Source organism: Physeter macrocephalus, chromosome 20 (assembly GCF_002837175.3).
Source record: "Physeter macrocephalus isolate SW-GA chromosome 20, ASM283717v5, whole genome shotgun sequence".
In the NCBI taxonomy this organism is placed as follows: Eukaryota; Metazoa; Chordata; class Mammalia; order Artiodactyla; family Physeteridae; genus Physeter; species Physeter macrocephalus.
Genome location: NC_041233.1, coordinates 97,135,772 through 97,150,272, shown reverse-complemented (window position 1 = coordinate 97,150,272; position 14,501 = coordinate 97,135,772). Strand labels below are relative to the sequence as shown.

General features: G+C 45.5%; 1 long non-coding RNA gene across 1 annotated transcript; it reads right to left on the bottom strand.

Moving 5' to 3' along the window:
• Positions 1–1,683: 1,683 nt before the first annotated feature.
• LOC102988096 (uncharacterized) lies at positions 1,684–12,433 on the bottom strand. The gene is made up of 3 exons (XR_448442.3): positions 12,270–12,433; positions 3,558–3,690; positions 1,684–3,387 (listed from the first exon to the last, which is right to left on the bottom strand). It is a non-coding gene; the product is annotated as an uncharacterized lncRNA (long non-coding RNA).
• Positions 12,434–14,501: the final 2,068 nt, after the last annotated feature.

Below are 14,501 nucleotides of genomic sequence, written 5' to 3'. Positions count from 1 at the left end.
GTCTTTTTTTTTTTTTTTTTTTTGCGGTACGCGGGCCTCTCACTGTTGTGGCCTCTCCCGTTGCGGAGCACAGGCTCCAGACGCGCAGGCCCGGCGGCCATGGCTCACGGGCCCAGCCGCTCCGCGGCATGTGGGATCCTCCCGGACCGGGGCGCGAACCCGGTTCCCCTACATCGGCAGGCGGACGCACAACCACTGCACCACTAGGGAAGCCCGAGCGCAGAGTCTTGAAGGAGCTTGATGGCTTTTCCTACAACTAGGGGGTCGGAATGGCAGGAGGAAATATATCTCAGTCTCTCCCTGGGCTGCAGTGGATGAAAACGCGGAGGGAGAGGGAGGTCTGTGGGCAGGAGAGAAAGTTCCCGGGGTTCGCCGCAGGAAGGGGGGCCACGCCTGCCGAGAGGCACCTTCGTGTGCTCTGAAGGTCCCAGCATCATTTTACGTGTTGGTCACGGATTGCTGTGTAACTTCGAAACTGTCTTAACACCACAATACACGTTTATCACCTCGGAGTTAACGTGGGTAAGGACTTCAGGAGACGAGTGGTGGTTGCTCGCCAGGCCCAGACCCAGAAGCCTCCCGCTCAGGCCTGATTCTCTGCTACACCTTCCCGACCCGCTGAGTATCCATCAGGGTGAGATAGCTAGGGGCTATGGAGGCCCACCCGGGGCAATGCTAGCTTCAAATGCAAATCCACAGCCCTCTCAGCTCTGCAGCCTCATTGCTCTGAGCCCTCGGAAGGCTCAAGGGGCCTCCTCCCCGACCCCAAGCCCCCAGCTATCCCCGCCAGCTGCACTGCTCACTGGGCCTCAGGGAAGAGACAGACACTTTGCTCTAGACAGAAGTCGATCGTTCTCATTACCGGTCACTCTGAATCTTTAGAGTCGGTTCCCCCAGTCTTCTGCATCAGGGGGTTGCCAGCCTGAAGTGGGGAGCCTCTCGCCGCGGTGGGGAGGGAGGTGAGGGATGTGGCCCGGTGTTGGGGTCACAGAGCCAGTGATGAGCTGAAGGCCTGGCCGATCCGGTGGAGCGGCCTCGGACCCCAGCGAGCCCAGCCCAGGAACAGTCGGGGAGGACGCAAAAGGAGCGGGACACGGACCTGGAGGACTTATCCTGGCCTTGCTCCCCGCCCAGGTCTGAAAGCCTGGCCTCGGGAATAGGGCCGACAGCTCCTTCCCCTCCTTTGTCTAGCAGCTGGAAGCAAGGAAAAGCACCTTTTCCGTGCACAGAGATGCACGGCCATCAAAACAGATTGCAACACTTTGGCAGAAAACTAAGGCCCCTTTCTGCTGGAGCCGCCTGCTATTTGTAACTTAATTCACTTAACTCCTACAGGAGTTCCCCCGACGCAAAAAAAAACCAAACAACCCACAAAAAGCAGCTCTGCACAGTCCGCTCAGGGAAGGCCACCCTCTTGCTTCCAGTAGTGCTGGGCGTCCGGATGGCAACCTGTGGAGGAGGACGCAGGTGCCCCGTTTAGACCTGCCCACTCGGGCGGAGGATGGGAGTGGCTAGTTACTAGTTCATCAAGTATTGTAAAAATCATCTCGGAAACCGGCTCTTTTGTCGTCTGCAGTAGCCAGGACAAGAGTTATAAGCAAAGGGTGAGAGAATTGCTAGGAATGGGGAGGAGCCTACCATGTACTGTCTTCCCTTCGAGGCTTAACCTCGCCCTCCTCCCCTCGCCCCTCCTCCAGGTACAGACCCTCTCCTAAGGCCCTCCTCCTTCACATCTCCGGTCCTGTGGTTTCCTAGACGCTTTTTATCTGGGCCAGTCATTCCGATGGTTAGTCATACGTTGTGTTAGAGATCTGTAGTGGCTTACAAAAACGTAAAAAAGATTTTTAAAACTCAGGTATGATATTGGCACAGAGAAAAGCACAGTCTTATCCAGTTGCTAAAAGGGGGCCAGAAAGTTTCTCTAAGTCTCTTTCCGGAGGCCAAAGTTAAAGGGCAAAGGATCATTGCAGGCGCTGCACAGCGTCTTTAGGTGCAATCAGACTGGTTTTTAGGAATAGAACATCTTCTCTCAACACTGAGAGCGGAGAAAAGTCTCCCCAGCGGGTCCAGCCAAAGACCTCGGTGTACCGTCTCATCCGAGAAAATGGCTCATTTCTTACGACAGTGGGGGGTCTTGTTTGCTTGCTTGTTTGTTTGTTTTGGCTGCGTTGGGTCTCCGCTGCTGCGCGCGGGCTTCCTCTAGTTGCGCTGAGCAGGGCTGCTCTTCGTTGCGGTGCACACAGTGTGCGGTTTTTAGTTTGGTTCTGGCTCTTTATTTTATTTTATTTTTTTAATCAAAATCACAAGTTGGCTCAAATAACTTACTCCTTTGGTAGAAATGAGAAAAGCGTAAGTCGATGCAAATGGACAAGAAAGAATTACAGAAGGAAGGAGAGGGTGCAAGAGGCTTTTTTTTTTTCCCTTCATAAGAACAGATTGTTTTACTAAACCGTCAGCTGTTGTCCCTCCTTCCCAGTTGGGGGCCGTGACAGGACCTTTGCTGCCGCCTTCCTGCATTTGCTCCTTAGCCCCCGCGCCATTTCCCTGGGTGTTGCTAGGTTCCTTGTCCCTGTGCTCCAGGTTAGGGGCTCCTCTGGGGTCTGTCACCAGCCTCTTCCTTGCCCTCCTCTATACATAAGACCTTAGGAAAGGGTATGCTGGCCTCTGGTTCCGGAACTTCCACACCCTTGTTTTGTCTTGCTCTCTTGTAGCAGCTGTTGGATGCTCTGTAGCTTCATGTGCAGAAACTCCTGCTGGGCTCCAGCCAGGGTAGTCACACGCTCAAAAAGGGGGTCCAGCCGGGCCATCAGACTGTTCAGGTGTTGCTCTGTCTGGGCCAGCTGTTGTGTCAGCTGGGCCAGCTGTTGAAGAGGCATTTTTTATAAACTTAAGAGCAAGGGACAGAAACGCTAAAAAAAAGAAACCTAAAATTTCCACACCAGGAACCATGTCTAAAGTTTGCTCCATCCCCACGACAGCACCCATCACACCGACTGGTCCGGAGTAGTTCCAAAAGGTTATTTATCACAAGGTGTAAGCCCTCTAACTTGTAACTTTCAGTATTTAACAACTGCTTCATCTCTTCCTCCCTGGAGTCACAGCCTGCGCTAGGCTGCAGTGTTCCGCATGGCCAGCAGGTGTCGCCAGCTAACACGATTCTGAGCAGCCAGAAAACGCAAAGTTCTTTCTCTCTACTTGAAAACTTTCCATGGAACCTTAATGCGGGCAGTGTAAAAGTCCAAGTTCCTATCCAGGACATCCCAGGCCCTTCAGATTTAATCCAATTCACTTTTTATGGCTTTAGTTCTTACCAATTCAGGCACCCATTCAATCAATCAGGAAAGGCTTATTGAACACTTGTTTTTTTATCAGGTGCTTTGCTGGGGCCTGGAAATAAAAAGATAACAGATTTCATCTCTGCTCTGGAGAAGCTCACTGCCTACCCCACCTAGGAAAACAGTTTCGGGCTAAGCTGCTATGTTAAAGAGACATCTATCTACACTCAGGTACACACACACAATGGCTTAAAGAAAATTAAATTTATTTATTTCTCACACCAGAAACCAGGGTGGTGCAGACTGGTCAGTTGGGGATCTGGCTGCTTCCCATCTTGTTGTGCGTCACCATCCGTAGGACGCTGTCCTTAGTTGCACTGTCAAAGCTGGGTCATGACAATATCCAAGCTTCAGCCTGGGAAAGGGGAAGAGAAAAAGAGGAGGGCAGGCAATTTCCTTTTAAGCAGGAAACACAGACGCTGCACCTACCCTTTGATTCACATTCCAGGGTGGGGACCTAGTCATGTGGCCACATCTAGCTGCAAGGAAGGCTGGGAAATGTAGTCTTTATCTAGGCAGCAGCGTGCCCAGCTAGCAATAAGTTGCAACTACCAGTCTGGTCAGAAAGCATCTCTTTTTTTCATACAACCTAACTTTTTACTATGCACATTTCATATTTGTGAGACCTATCTATTACTGCCCATCAGAGATGATAAAGTCTTATCACAGTGACAACTGAGTTGATAAAACTCAGTGAAATGCAACTTAGAATCCAGTTTATTTTCTACTCATGAGAATGTGACATTTGAGTCGGCTTCTTGAGGCTGGTCAGGTGGGAAAGGAGGAAGAACATTCTAGAATGTGACTAGCATCTGTAGAGGCCTGTAGTCGTGACAAGGCCAGCTCTATTTGTCCGTTGGTTATTGGGTGCGGGGATGTGTGCGGGGAGGGAAGACAGGAGAGAAACCGGAAGATAGAGTAGAATCAGATTGCGCTAAACTTCTCACTCCAAACTAGGGAACTTGGATTTTACCTGGCAGGGCAGATGCTTGGGGGGTACTTCCCAGTCTAAGAGCCAAGGTCAGGTCCCAAACTTTCTGTCACTGTATGTGGGTGGGCTCCAGCCAGCCAGTGTACAGTACTTGACCTCACTGTCTCACTCACGAGACAGTGAGCAGAGATAATGTGGTCAGGGTGTGTGTGTGTGTGTGTGTGTGTGTGTGTGTGTGTGTGTGTGTGTGTGTGTGTTGCTCTGTTCTTGTTGGAAAAGACTTGTGTATGTTATGGAATCAATGGGAAGGATCCAGAAGCCAGAGGTTGAGAACAGGAGAGAGAAGGGATAATGGACAGTTTTATGTTCCTCCGAAGGACTCTTGGCCAAGATTCAAGGCAGGAATGAAGGACTTTGCTTTTGTAGGAGGGACGGCATCCCTGCCATAACAAGAGAACACAGAGAAGAAAAGGCAGGCTTTCATTTGGTGTTAGGAAGGGGAGGGGGCAATTGCTGTCTCAGCCCTTTCTATTTCTCTGTATAGTAGGAGCAAGATCACCTCCTGAGTGAAGAAATCTGAGGAGAGTGGAGAGGGCTCAAAGCCATGCTTGTGAGGGTAAGAGAGTGAGTGGGCTGGCAAAGCCTAGTAGCGTTACTCAGTAGGTCATCGATTTATGCACGTATTCAGTCAACAAATGTTCACTGAGATCAAGCAGGATGGTAGGCAGTGGGAAATGCAGAGATGAGTAAAACACAGCAGCTGATGACAGGGCTTCCCCATACAGATGTAAAAGTTGTGCAATGCCCAAACATGCCAGTAAGGGAAGGAGCTTAAGCTGAAATCCAGCTGATGGTTCGCTAGGCACGTCCCACAGCAAATGGGCTACATGTGCCCAGAGGGAGTGCCTTTATCAGTGAACTCAAAGGGCTAACGTGAAAGTTTGAGGCCCTGGGTAAGGGCTAGTTGCTTTAGGTCATGGGAGAGAAGAATGTACTGTAATTAAGAGAAGGCTCTGAGGGCACAGAGGGAAGAGTGACATGAACCAACGAGTGGAGAGTGAGCAGGTCCCTGAGGGGATGAGGCCAAAATCCTCTCATGTAAAGTGAGCTTGGACATTGTCCTCTGACGTGGGGGCCCCGGGGCCACCAGAGAGCAAGCAGGGGGAACAGGCAGAGTGGGAGGGGAGGGGAGTCATTGACAGACGTGAGGAAGCTCATTTCACCATTTCGTCCTGTTTGGCTCTGAAAATATTTCTACTGCATACATGCTCTCTGCCCGTCAGGGACACCTGGTCAGGGCTGGACAGGTGAATCCACAGAGGAAGGGGGCACCAGGCCCCCCAAGTGTAGCTAAGCCTGGAGTGTTACTATGCTAATTAGCAGCCGCCTTTCTCATCAGCCAGTGGCGATGGGCTACCAAGGTGGGGCTGCCGGTGGGGCAGTTCTGCTTGGCAGAGAGTGTTTCTTTTCCCGTTTAGGTTGTGTTGGGGAAGGGCAGGGCAAGGAAGAGGACAGGTTTGCCCCATGGTGCTTCTAACTCTGGAGGCTTTCTTTCCTTTCTGGATCCAGGGATTCCGCTCACATATTGAGTCTAGAACCCCAAACGCCCTTGCTAGGCCCCTAGCAAGCTGTGTTTTAGATATTTATAAATGATTCATAACATGACATATATTCACTTCATGGAGTAAGAACCCCTCACATTTGTTATCCAGTTTGAGATGGGAGACGACTCGGTGAGTTGTGAATGAGCCGTGTCTCGGGGCAGGTGGCTGGCTCGGCTGAGGTCACAGGCACGGTTGGTTAACTGGCAGAGCTAGGGTGCAAATCCCTGTCTGCCTGATTTCAGAGTAACTGCTCTTCTTTTACCCAGAGAAAGGGAATAGTAACACCTGCTTTATAGATGTGAGGATTAAATGAGAAAATCAACACAAGGTGTCCAGCAGCACTCCCTGTGCATAATTCTGCATTTTCACTCTCAGAAAGTCTTCCCTCTGTAACCATAGTTACCTCTTCTCTCTGTAACCAAGAGTGACCAACCACTGCTGCACCACAATACAGAGAACACAGGCTGGCTGGTCCTGGGCCACAGACAGCCTGTGTGTCACTCTGGGTCATCACATGGTGCCTGCCTGCTGTTTGGTGCTCAGAGATGGCCTCCTCAGGCCGCCACGCTCCTCCTCTGTCTCCTTTCCCAGTAGAAACACAAAAGCTGCGTGAATGCGGAACAGCATTGTGGTCGTGGTGGGGATAGGGTGGGGTTCTAAGGCCGTCATCAATTATTGTCAAAAAACGCTTCATCATTCCATGCTAACACGGTGCTTACTGGGCACAGTGCCAGAGACAACAGTCTAGGACACACAATGGGAATAAGTAAAGGATGGGAGGGGCATCTCCCGCTACCTCTAACCCACCAGCTATAGGAAGTCCTTCTAGGCACAATGGTTCTCAACCTCACCGGATACAACTCCCCCTTTTTATAATGAATACACTATATTATTATCATGAAATCAAGATGTAAACCACTATAACTTGCCTTTGATGGAGTATTGATGGGCAAGGACACAAGGGAGCCTTCTGGGTTGTTGGAAATATTCTATATATTGATTTGGGTGGTAGTTACATGGCTGTATTCATAGATAAAAATTCGTTGAACAAGGGATCTCTCTATTATTTTTTACAAATTTATATGAATCTATAATTATCTCTATTAAAATTTAAATTAAAAGCGAGATCCAGGTAAAGTTTTAAATGTGTATTTTGCCATAATTTTTAAAAAATGAGGTGCGTTTCACACCCATCAGATTAGCAGAAATGGAGAAGTTTAATAATATTCATTTCATCAAGGATGTGGAGAAAAGGGAAATTCTTTGGTGCTGCTAGGGGCATAAATTAGTACAATGGCTATGGAGGACAGTTCAGTGTTACCTGCTAAGATTGGCAATGTAGATGCCCTGGGAGCCAGCAGTTCTACTCTCACACATGAATAAGAATATATGTACGAGACATTCTTTGAGATATTGTTAGTAATGGTACAATATTGAAAACAAGGCGTTCACCTGTTTTTTCTTTTATTTAAAAATAAAGGGAGGGACTTGCCTGGTGGTCCAGTGGCTAAGACTCCGAGCTCCCAATGCAGGGGGCCTGGGTTTGATCCCTGGTCCGGGAACGAGATCCCACATGCCACAACTAAGAGTTCATATGCCTCAACTAAAGATCCCACACGCCGCAGCGAAGATCCCACATGCCGCAGCTAAGACTCGGCACAGCCAAATAAATAAAAAAATATTTTAAAAATAAATAAAAGGAATTCCCTGGCAGTCCAGTGGTTAGGATTTGGCATTTTCACTGCTGTGGGCCCAGGTTCAATCCCTGGTCAGGGAACTAAGATCTTGCAAGCTGCATGGTGTGGCCAAAAATAAATAAATAAATAAATAAAATTTTAAAAATAAAAAATACTGTGCAAAAGTCAACATGGAACAGGAAACATGGATGGAAGTGTTGAATTTGTTTCCGTGGTTTGAGGGACTGTGCAGTGCCCAACAGACACACACATACCATTAGCAAGTAATTGTGGTTATTTAAGAATAAAATCAAAATATTATTTTTTTCTTTAAAAAAAATCACATTTCCATGTTGCCTGTCAAAACTGTAGCAGACAGATGATGTACTAGGCCATTAACACATTTCTGTCTATTAAAAAACCTCTAGAGAAGCAAGCAGATGAGCCTTGGAGTTAGCTCAGTGACGGGGGTCAGTGCTTTGCTAATAATAAACACTGTTCTCAGAACTCTTGAAGACACTTAGGAAGGCACAGCCCTGAGGAGCCAGGGGTGACTGTTGAAAAATACCGATGCAACACTCAAGACTCAGGAAGTTAAGAGGTGATGTGGCACTGGCACAATTGTAGAACCAGGAATTGAACCCATCAATTCCGGCAATGTGGTAGCCATCTCCCAGGAATCCTAGTCCCCTGGTATTCATGCCCTTATGAGGTCCCCTCCCACAGTGAATCACAGCTCGTCCTGTGGGGCCAGTGGAATATGGTGAAAATGACATCATGTGGCTTTCAAGGCTAGATCATAAATGGTATCGCAGATTCCACTTTGGTCTCCTGGATCTCTGGGAGATCCAACCACCATGTTGTCAGGACGCTCAAGCATCCCCATGGAGAGGTCCATAGAGAGAGGAATTGGGGCTCCCAGCTGCCAGTCAGCACCATCTTAGCTCAATGTATGAGCCACAGTGAAAGTGAATCCTCTCACCAAACTGTACACATTATGTTCAGTTTTTTGTATACCAATTATATCTCAACAAAGCTGAATAAGGAAGGAAGGAAGGAAGCAAGCAAGGAAGGAAGCAAGAGAAAGAAAGGGTTAGTGTTTTCATTTTCTTTGGACACATACTCAGAAGTGGAATTGCTGGATTATATGGTAGTTCTAGTTTTAATTTTTTTCAGGAAACTCCACATTCTTTTCATAGTGGCTGCACCAATTTACATCCTCACCAACAGTGCACAAAGGTTCCCTTTTCTCCACATCCTAGCCAACAATTGCTATTTCAAGTCTTTTAGGTAATAGCCATTCTAAAATGTGTGAGGTGATATCTCATGTGGTTTTGATTTATGTTTCCCTGATGATTAATGATGTAGAGCATCTCTCATGTTCCTGTTGGCCATCTGTATGTATTTTTTGGAGAAATGTCTTTTCAGGTCTTCTGCTCATTTTTAAATCAGATTGTTTATTTTTTGCTATTGAGTTTTATGAATTCTTTATATATTTTAGACGTTAGCCCCTTATCAGATATATGATTTGCAAACATTTTCTCTCATTCAGTATGTTGCCTTTTCATTTTGTTGATGGTTTCCTTTGCTGTGCAGAAAATTTTTAGTTTGGTGTAGTCCCACTTATTTTTGCTTTTGTTTCTTTTGCTTTGGACATCAGATTAAAAAAATCATTGCCAAGACCTATGTCAAGGAGCTTACAGTCAGCTTTTGGAATGGTGGAGTAGGGACTTTGAAAATCCACTCTTCCATAAAGGCAATAAGAACACTAAAAAATTTTTTTCAAAATCAACTTTGTCACAAGTTTGGAAATTAAATAAAATCTTGCAACAATCCTAAGAGCATTTATTCAAGAAAAACAACTGAATATTGGTAAGAGCAATGAACTTTATGGCATTTTTAACTTGCTCAATTTCCATTCCTTATTTCCAGCTTTGTAATAGTCTTGAAAACTAAGAACTTTGTAACCTTTGTAGTTGTGAAAACCAGCAGCATAACAGCAAGTGCAGGGGCCACAAGGAGTTTAGAGAGCTCTTAAATCCCCATTCCCAGAGAATTGTCTTTATTTGACTTCTCTGGTAGCTCCCTGGAAACCACCAAATTCAGGGCTGGTCTTTAGTTCACCAATTCAGAGCTCACTCAATGTGAACAGATTTTTCCTGGGGCATTTGTCAAAAACAATCAGCAGGGGACATCCCTGGTGGCACAGTGGTTAAGAATCCGCCTGCCAATGCAGGGGACACGGGTTCAAGCCCTGGTCCGGGAAGACCCCACAAGCTGCAGAGCAACTAAGCCTGTGCGCCACAGCTACTGAGCCTGCGCTCTAGAGCCAGTGAGCCGCAACTACTGAAGCCTGCATGCCTAGAGCCCGTGCTCCACAACAAGAGAAGCCACCACAATGAGAAGCCTGTGCACCGCAACAAAGAGTAGCCCCCACTCGCCACAACTAGAGAAAACCTGCGCACAGCAACGAAGACCCAGTGCAGCCAAAAGAAACCCCAAAAAACAAAAAAGCAATCAACAGCAATTGTTTAATATCACAGCTGCTTGAAGTGGCAATAACAGTTGGAAGAAACAAAAGGCTGACAAATCTTAAAAGGAAAAGCTGTAAAATGAAATGTCCATAAGAAGATTTTAAAAGCTCTGACATACTAATAAAAATCTAAAAGGCCAGAGGCATGTGCAGGGCTGTGCGCATGCCCAGGAGACAGCTGAGAAGACCCTAATCTCTCACTCTGGCTGAACCTGAGGCTCTGCGCAAGCAGGAAATGAGGCAGAGTTGTAAACTGCTGGAGCATTGATTGTGAGCCCCAACATGCACATAGAAATGCTTGGCGAAGCTGGGAGATGTACTGGTTCAGGGACTTTAAGAAAATATCTATCCAATCACTAGCTAAGCTAAATGCCCACTAAGCTAAATGAACAAAGAATTCAGTGGCCACACATGACTAAAAAATACAAACTCTACATAATTAGTTCAGGAAAGTCACTAAGAAAACAAATAGCAAAACAGAAAGAGAGAGGAAAAAAAAAATTAAAAAACCTTGGAGGGGAGAATCTGATTTCCAGCATTGCTAATTATATTCTTTAAAATGTCCAGTTTTTGACAAAAAATTACATGATTTGAAAGAAACAGAAAAGTATGGCCTATACACAGGAGGAAAAGCAGTTAATAAAAACTGTCCCTTGGGTGTCTATACATCCAAGAACCTTAGCAAACTCCAAGTGGGACACCTCAAAGAGATCAACACCTAGACACATAATCCAACTATTGAAAGCTAAAGACAAAGAAAGAATCTTGAACATAGCAAGAGAGAAGTGGCTCATCACAAAGAATCATCAGTAAGATTAACAGACAATTTCTCATCAAAAACCATGGAGACCAGATGGCAGTGGAGTGACATATTCAAAGTCCTGGGGGAGAAAAAGGACTGTCAACCCAGAATTCTATATTCAGCAAAGCTATACTTTAAAATGAAGGTGAAATGAAGACATTCACAGATTTTTTTAAGTAAGAGAATTGTTAGCAAACCTGTATTACAAGAAATGCCCAAGGAGGTTCTCAAGTTGAAATAAAAGGACTCTAGACAGTAACTCCAATCTACACAAATAAAGAACACAGTTAAAAGTACCTATATACCTTTGTGTTCTCTGACCACAATGGAATGAAATTGTAAATGAATAACAGAAGGAAATTTGGAACATTTACAAATGGAAAGAAATTAAATAACACATTCCTTGAGATTTTCTGAGTGATAAGGGTGAGAGGAGTGTTTTTTGTTATTCATAATAAGACTCTTTGAACCAAATCTGAGTTTATGCTAACGAGGTAACTCTTGTTCATTCCTAGATAGCCAAATGGCAGAGGAACAAATCTTGTGGTTAGAAGGTTGGACCTCTGGGGAGACTGAGTTAATCACCAAGGGCAAATGATTTAATCAATCATGCCTATATAATGAAACCTCCATAAAACCCCTAAACTACAGGGTTTGGAGAACTTCCAGGTTGGTGAGCACATCAAGATGCTAAGAGGGTGTGCTACCAATGCATCTCTCATTTGGCTATTCCTGAGTTGTATCCTGAGTTCTGTGAGCCATTCTAGAAAATTATTGAGCCTGAGGAGGGGGTGTGGGACCCCACCCCCCAACTTTACAGATGGTTGGTCAGAAGTTTGGGAGGCTTGGACTTGCAGTTGGTCTCTGAAGTGGGGGCATTCTTTGGGACTGAGCCTTTAACCCACGAGGTGTGTGCTAAATCGAGGTAGTTAGTGTCAGAATCAAATTATAAAACACGCAGTTGGGGTCCAGGGAGTTGGAGAATTTGTTGGTGTGGGGAAAACCCTCACATATTTGGTATCAGAAGTATTCTGAGTAAAAACAGATCGTAGTAGTAGGAATTAACTTATCCATTGTGTATTCCTGCTTAACAAGCCATCCCAAAACTTAGTGGCTTAAAACAAAACCATTTAGGGACTTCCCTGGTGGTCCAGTGGTTAAGACTCCATGCTCCAATGCAGGGGCCCCAGGTTCGATCCCTGGTCAGAGAACTAGATCCCACATGCATGCCACAACTCATACCACAACTAAAGATCCCGCATGCTGCAACTAAGACCCAGAGCAGCCAAATAAATAAATAAATATTTTTTGAAAACAAAAAAAATGCACAAAAAGAACCCACAAAAAAAAAAGAGAAGACAAACAAAACAAAAAAACACATTTGTTACTTCTCATGATTTTGTGGCTTGGCTGGGTGGTTCTTTTGCTGGTCTTGCCTGGGCTTGATCAAGAAGCTGCATTCGGCAGGTGGGTTGCCTGGAGCTGGAAGGTCTCACTTGGCGGAGATAGACGGGAAACTGCGACCTCTCTTTTTACTTGGCATCTGGATTCTGAGAATGTAAGCCCCAGTGTGTGCATGCTTATCCAGCCTCTGCTGTGTCACAGGTCCCATGAGCCAAGCAATTCATAAGGACAAGCCCAAAGTCAGTTTAGGAGGAGACTACCCAAGGACATAAATGCCATGAATACCAGTGGGCTTGAATCACTGGGAGCAGTCAGTGTAACTGTCTGTAATTTTATATACATTATTGCTATCCTGACAGACAGCAGGCTGCCACCGAGTTGTTCTTGTCATCTCTTTTTACAGACGAGGATCTAAGGTCCAGAGAGGTCAAGTAACTTATACTTGCCCAAGGTCCATAGCAATTAAGTGGTGGGAAATCCTAATTTCTGATTCCAAAGTCTGTGACCTTCCACTCAATTACAGGCTCCTCCTGGGAAGACCTGGAGTACAAGAACACATATAACTCACGAGAGAACTCCAACCCATGCTTTTATTACAATGGGAAGCAAAGTAAGCTTTATTTTTGTTTGCATGTAATGGAGAAGATGAATGAGTCAGATAATATGGGTGGAGGAGATGTTAAAATAGTTCATTTGTGACCTTGATGGCCAAACCATCCCATGCTCTCAATGGAAGTTTTATGGTTCCTCAACTGTGGTCACTCAGTATTTCATACGTAATTCTCGACTGTAGCTCTTTCCTGTGTACTATTTGTTGTTTCCCATTTATTATGAGTTCTTCTTGGTCTGGGTCCACTTTCCCTTGTGTAGGGTTTGAGAAGCTCAGCAGACTCTCAGTAAATGTTTGTTGAATGAATGAATGAGGGAGCAGAGGTCAGGGAGGCCAAAGATGGACTCTTTCACACTTTGCCAGGGCCTCTGAAGAGAATCAATGGCGATCCAGGGAGTGAAGCATTAAATGTGATGAACAATGAACTGTGTGTTACCTGAATAACAAGCAGGAGCTCATAGAAGCAGACGTTTTGGTTAAACAAATAGGTCAAAATTCAAGAAATTAAAGACTAATCTTAAAATCAATTTGTGCTTTTAAATAGCTTTGTCGTACTTTTCGCTTAGAAAATTTCTCATTCATTTCAGCCTATTCCGCTTGTTAGTTTCATTTTGCTTCGCTGATTGTTTTCCATAGTTTTTTACCAACAATTTCAAAAGTCCCCAGGGAGGAGTCCTACCCCACAGCACAGATTCTCTCCTCTTGCTTGTTCTACTCCTTTCAGCATTGATTTCAAGAATTTAAATTTTCTTCTCCAGTTGGCAGTAAATTGTCCCAAAGAAAATTTGTTTAAAAATGCAAGAGTTGGGAGATTTCGTCTCTAGAGATATTGAACCATGAAGCGTTTGCACTCTGGTGATACCAGGCCCAGTGAAGGACAAGGGTGAAGCAACAATTAACTTAAAAAAATAAACTTTAAAAAAGTAAGTGTAAGTCGGCTTACTGAATGCAGCACTCCAGCCGTTTTCAAATGGTATATTTAAGTGGTGTTGGTGGAGTTTTCTAAGAAAAGAAGAACGAATCTCCAAAGAAAGGACGGAAGGGCAGATTCATATTGACTATTCTGAAAAGATTTAAAGGGGTAATTTAACATCCATGTGAAATATAGAGACATTAGAAGTGTGTTTAGAACCATTTCTTAAGTTCATGCCGCGCACGCTCATTCAGAAACAGACAGTGCTGCTTCTTTAGCTTCCCCAGTTGTCCTAAGTAAAGCCAGTAAGGGCTGCCCACCGTCTCCTGATCACCTGGGCCGGTTATGGTGGCAGGAACCAGTCCTGGTTCCAAATCTTCCTGACCTTATTTTAGAAGGATCTGCAGCTCGTGTGGATTTTCTCCCTGGGAAACTTTGGGAAGGTAGACCAGCAGTCGGTAAAGGCAGAGCTGAATGGTCATGAATTCTGGGAGGCTGGGATAGAATTCCAGGAAGCTGGCATGGATTTCAGGTTAGTTCTGGACTTGCCTTCACACAAAGGAATGTCTCTGTGGCGCAATTTCTGGCGAAAGTCAGAGGCCTGTGGGGCCAGAGCAGGTGTTCTTTATACTGAGAGCTGACACACAGCACACTTAGTTTAAAAGAGCCTCCATATGCTTCATCTTAACTGAG